The sequence below is a fragment of the Triticum aestivum genome, chromosome 7B, assembly GCF_018294505.1.
Source record: "Triticum aestivum cultivar Chinese Spring chromosome 7B, IWGSC CS RefSeq v2.1, whole genome shotgun sequence".
Classification (NCBI taxonomy): Eukaryota; Viridiplantae; Streptophyta; class Magnoliopsida; order Poales; family Poaceae; genus Triticum; species Triticum aestivum.
In genome coordinates, this window is record NC_057813.1 from 272,461,917 (window position 1) to 272,468,368 (window position 6,452).

A 6,452-nucleotide genomic window follows, 5' to 3' on the forward strand; every position below is an offset into this window, starting at 1 on the left:
CATTGTGGTACAAACCAAGGTATATGTTTAATCTACTTCAAAATTTCGTCTTTGGTTCGGCCATCGCGGTACAAACCAAAGAATTGATGTTGTACCCACTCCAAACTCTTGCCTTCAGTTCGGACACACAACTCAAGAAGCAAGTTTCATCTCCCTAAAATTCTTGCCTTTGGTTTGGCCACTGCGGTACAAACCAAAGTGCATGTTTAATCTACATAAAAAAATTGTCCTTGGTTCGGCCATCGCGGTACGAGCCAAGGAACATGCATGTTCCTTTTGCATGTTGCATATGTTTCATCCTAATGATCTCCTTCTTGATTCGGTCCCCTTAGCGATACAGGCCAGGACGATCGTCTCGTTTCTTGGTTTGGTCCCTATCCGCGGATACGAATCAAGACAGTATCATAGGCACGAAAACTTCTTAAAAAATTGCCTTAATTTGGTCAAAAAAAATGAATCTTACTAAGTTGGAATGAAATGACGAATATGCTAAATTGAATTCATTCTTGTTCGGTTACGCTACGGACCTTATGTGTCGCGTTAGTTGTAATACGAATAAGAATATATAAAATGGTGCTTCACTTGGTTACGCTACACGAGGGCATTATCTTAATGCTACTCGGTGTTAGTAGTAATACGAGCAGGACAAAAATTATTGAAAATGTGTTCATGTTACACACCCAAAAAACCAAAATCATGCAAAATGGATTATAAAACATGTTGCATCGTAAAATAACCAATCTTACTTGGTTGCACTACACGCGGGCATTATCATAATGCTACACGGTGTTAGTAGTAATACAAGTAAAAAAATTTAATTAAACAAAGTATTTAGGTCACATATTTGGTCCAAAGTCAAATAAAACATGTCATGAAATGCTCCAACGCTATAAGAGCCTAAACTATTAGCATCATCAAAATTGCACGTCATAAACCAATTTTACTTGGTTACGCTACACGCGGGCACGATATTCGTGTTATGCGATGTTAGTAGTAATACAAGTAAGATAAATCTAAATAAAACATTCATGCTACATATTTTGGCCAAAGTCATATAAAAGATGTTACAAACATGCTCCAATGCTATAAGGGCCTAAACTATTAGCATCATCACAAATGAATATCACAAACTTACTTTACGTGGGTTATGCTACACACAAGCGCCAATGAAATGACGCTATGTGGAGTTAGTGCTAATACCATGTGAGGGACAAACATAAACAAAAATGATAGATGTCATACGACTCATGCAACACCATAATTGCTCCACAAACCTTTGCTTGGTTATGCTGCACGCGGGCATTATCTTAGTGCCACGCGGTGTTAGTAGTAATACAGGTAAAGCAGAACTTAATAAAAATAAGTTCACTCCATATCCACATATGCATACAAAATTCATGCAAAATACATGATAAGGCATATTTCATGTAGCCCACATAGGCTTTAAACAAATAAAAATATCATAAACAAACTCCATTCGGGTCAAGCTATACGTGTGTGTCATATCATTGCACCGCGTGATTAGTATTGATACCGTGTGAAGTCAGAGTCAACAAAATATGGCACATATCATATGCACCATAAAAAGCATCAAACTTGTGTCAGAAAGCTTCAGCCCATTACGCTATACACGGGCACCATATCAGTGTCGCGCGGTGATAGTAGTAATGTGATGATGCGAAACTTATTAAAATTGGCATGTCACATATATACATGCCACCAAAACCAAAGATGTCATATAAAATTCCCAAAGGAAAATATATACATATCCTATATGCCAAACCTAGGATAAAACTATGCCTAGTCAAAATCAACCTGCATTCCACATATAAATGAGGTTGAACACACACACAAATGGTTGCATGCTAGGAAATGTATTCCCAAACATCACACATAAAATCATAGAGGAGTATTTGCATGGAACCAAACTTCAAGTTCATCAAGAAGGAGTTCATCGTCGACCGCAAGGAGGATTTCTCTTGTAGCTTATTGTAATAGGCATGTGATGCAATCCTATGTAATAGATATGTTGGAATTCTTAATCAGGGGTTTTCTCTTCGGAGATGTAATTAACAGAATTTTTATGTAAATGTAAGATTTCTGGAAATAAAGTACCTGCAATGTTTGATCCTATTTTTTTATGCATTTAAATTTCACTCTGTATCAATGACGTGGACGCGCGTTCTCACGCCCGCCATTTTCCCGTCATCAGATTCTGGCACGCCCAGTGGGACATATTTTTCCCCTCATCTTCGAATTCTAACATAGGATTGCAACATATGAATTTCCATAGTACATAAAGCATAAAACATTATGTACACATACGCAAAAAAAAGAAGGAAGAAAACTAATATATGGTTTTCTTTATTTTGAAGGTATGGAGGGACAAGTCCAGCAGTTTGTCACACTCCGCTTTGGTGACCTTTGGTTGGATGTGCCAATTGGTCCACTTGTGGTTGCAGTTAGCAAGAGTTTGGAAACTACAGCTGCATCCTCAACTAAGCCAGAAGAAAAGGAAGTCTCTTCTGAACTGAAGGAAGGGTTTACTCCTATTCTCACAAAGTCAGCAAAGAGAAGGATGCGTGCAGCTGCAAGAGCATCTAAGGATCAGCATGTACGTGAAGCTTCTGCATCTACTTCAGTTCCTCCTGGTTTCACAAAGATGTCACCTACCAAGGTCATGAGCCATGAGGTACCAGCAAAGGTTGTTCGCATGACACCCGAAGAGTGGCCCGTTCTTGCAAAACAGACAGGATCACTAAAGGTGGCGTCGCCAAGACAATCTGCTTCAACTACATCGACCAAAGTTGTTGTGCCCCTTACACCTTCAAAACTTAGAGTGGGCGCGTGCAAAGGGTCAGGAGAAAGCTCACACAAGCTTATCCCAAGCAACGTAAGGGTAGCTCAAAGGGCTTGCTCCGCGGACAAAGGAAAAGGTGTAATGCCTGAGGACACTGAGTCTTCCTCACATGAAGGATCGGCTCGTCCAAGAAACCAACTTCGTGTTGATGCACCTGAATTTATCCCCACCATGGGCTATAATCCCATTGGACCATGCCTAGTGGGTGAGCCAAGCAATAGACGCTCGCTCCAATGGCAGGGGGTGTTTGTCACTTCAGATGACTTCCAAGATGGTCATGTGGATCCAACTGCTACAATATCAGATCCTTTGTCCTCATCGGTGCCAGCACCAAGACCATCATTTGAAGGCTCAGTTGATCCAGCACGTCGTCGTCGTCGACGGCAGAGGGCTCACCGTGCATGGATTGATTTCCCAGTGGCAATTGATGCAAACATGACCAATCAACAACGGAAGCAAGTGGCATATCCCATCAGAAATAGAGAAAGGAAGATCAATGCAAGGATCCGCGGGGGAAGCCACGCTAGCTTCCATGCCGTCATGACACAGAATGTTTGCCAAGCTTTGAAGGAAATACTTCCAGGATGCTCTATCTCTGCTGATAATGTTGGTGGCGCCATCATGCGGCGTGTAGAAACTCTTTCGAAGTGGCCAGAATATGAAGAATTTGTGAAAGCAGATCCACGACGACAAGAGTATGTGAAGCAGGCTGCTCATGCATGCAAAAAGCGGGCTGCCTTGAAACAAAGAGAGATGGCAGTACGAGTTGATTCGGGGTATAGCAGAATACAAGGAAGAGATTCTCCATTAACAAGCCAAGTCAGTGGAGGAAATGGGGCAAAAGAAATGGCAAGTACAGAAAGGAAGACTACCAGAACTCTCGCCCCATGGCCAACTCGCAAGAAAGTCTCAGGTAACTCATTTGAAGTTTTCAACGCAATGCCAATTGGTGTCAAAGCGGTGACAGACAACAGTAGCGAAACCTCCTCAGCTTCAATGCACTTTAAGAGGAAGAAGGCACGCAAGACTGTTGTAGAAGGTCCTCGCCGCATGACGCGCAGCCAGAAGGGTTCAGATTATGAAGAACTTGGGTCAAGCAATGGAGGGTCTTACAATCCCCTATCAGATAGCACTCCTTGTCCTTCTGAAAATGAGATAGAACTTCACCATGGTGCAGGGCATACAGAGCAAGTCCTAGCTACAAATGAAACTCGTTCGGTTGAGGAGCAATTAGCCAACCTTACGGCAGCACTCCAACAAAAGGAAGACGAGCTAGCAGCCCTTCGTATTCATATGGGCAATAACCAGAACAAAGGAAATGAAGGGGATGGTGGTGCAAGTGCTAGCAGCCAACATGGAGGAGCAGGGCTTAACCTTGAGGCGATCCAAAGGATGATCGCTGAGGGGGTAAAGTCCCAGTTGATGCAAACTCAGTACTCTATGCGGCCAGGGTATGTTAAGCCATACCCACCCGATGTGGACCTAGTTCCTTTCCCAACAAACTACAGACAGCCGCAGTTTAGTAAGTTCAATGGGAGTGGATCTCCCCATGAGCATATAGCACACTTCCTTGCTGCTTGCCAAGATACAGCCAACAATGGAGCACTTCTCCTTAGGCAGTTTGTACAGACATTGTCTGGGCCTGCCTTTACCTGGTACAGCAAGCTACCTACAAGCTCCGTAAAAACATGGGAACAAATGCAAAACTCATTCCTTGAGCATTTCTATAGCACACAGAGGACGGTGGGCATAACTGAGTTGACCCAAACTGAACAAGGGTTCAACGATAAGGCGGGTGACTTCATAAATAGATGGAGAAACCTAAGTCTTCACTACCCACAGCCCATCACTGAGACAGAAGCAGTGCGGATGTGCATGAACAATCTCCGCTCAGAAGTGGCTGTCCAGTTACAAGGGGTGAGGCCCCTCACGTTTGAAGAGTTGGCTTCAAAATCCACTGATATAGAAAATTATATGCAACTTGTCGCCCGTCGAACAAAAACGACGTTCAACAAGCCTACAGACAAAGGTGGTCAGCGAGAAAAGTTGCCGATGAAACCCAAGTATGCACAAGCCATGGAGACAACGACGGTAAAACCTCAGTTTCAGCCCAGAAGAGCACCTGTAGGGTACCAAGGACAGCGAGATGCACAGGTTGGTAGGAGGCCAACTCTTAACGAGCGACAAAACAAGGAGTATTCTTTTCCTGTAGAATAAATTGATGACCTTTTCACTGGTTTAAAGGAGTTGAGTCTTATAGAACTTCCCAAGCCCAAAAGGCCAGAAGAAGCTTCAAAATTTAATGACCCAAATTTCTGTCACTACCATCGCATTTTGGGCCATACACTCAAAGATTGCTTCGTTGTGAAGAATATCATACAGAAAATGATCGATGAGGGGACCATTGATACGGACCTCCTCAAGAGCTTAAAGAAAGGAAAGAAGATGGCTACAGCAAATGTTGCCACTCTTCAAGATAGCTCGGTGAGTTGCGCATCTTCAAATATGAGGCCAACTTATGATGATATGATTTTTACATCAGGATATGAATTTACCCCAATTATCTCTTCAGGCTTCCTCCTGTGCCTCAGTCATGGGACCACGTCCCAGGGTCAGCGTCAAAGAGAGGCTCACATTCCCTGCAGCCGTGATGGATGGCCCAGTGTACCAGCTTCTCAAGAACCCCAAGACTGCAGGGAGCAGCGGCCAAAACGCCGTGCACTACCCCGAGTGATGGAAGATGTCGCTCCTCCGCGCTTCGTACCAAAGAAATATCAGCATTTGGTGAAGCGCATGAAGGTTCCGCCTAGTGAAGAATTCAACGTTCTCACTATAGGTGTGTTTGAGGATGATAGCGAGTCTCTTCACTTCCCCGAAGAAGATGCGCCAGAAGTGGATCATGTCCACCTTAGATCAGGTCGCCAGTTAGCTGACCCACATCCTCCACCTAGAAAGGAGCCTAGGAACAAAGATGTAACCGAGAATGAGACAATCGACCCACCTTCTAAGGTGTCGGTCAAGTATGATGTAATCTCTCATTTGAAGAAAATACCAGCTATGCTTTCTGTGTATGATGCTTTGTCTCTTTCCTCGGATTTACGTAAGGCACTAGTTACGGCATTGTCATTTCCTGAAGATTATAGAGTGGAAGTCTCACAGACTGAAGCTGAGTTAAATGATGTGTTAAATATTACATTCACGGATGAGGACATGTTGTTAGGAGCGAAGAAGCATAACAGGCCTCTTCTTATGTTTGGTGAGATTGATGACTTGCCAACAAATCGCATAATGATAGATGGTGGATCCGCCATAAATTTGCTGCCTCTGTGTACATTGAAAAGGATTGGATATTCCCCTAAGGATTTGAGTCGGTCAAATGTGGTCATTCACGGCTTTAACCAGTCAGGTCAAGAGGCCATGGGTACCATTTCCTTGATACTAAAAATGGAAGCATTATCTACATACGTGAGATTCCATGTGATTGATGCAGCCACATCTTACAATGCACTATTGGGCCGACCATGGCTGCATGAAAATCAGGTTGTGCCATCCACACTCCATCAGTGTGTCAAGTACAAAGAGAAATCTGTAG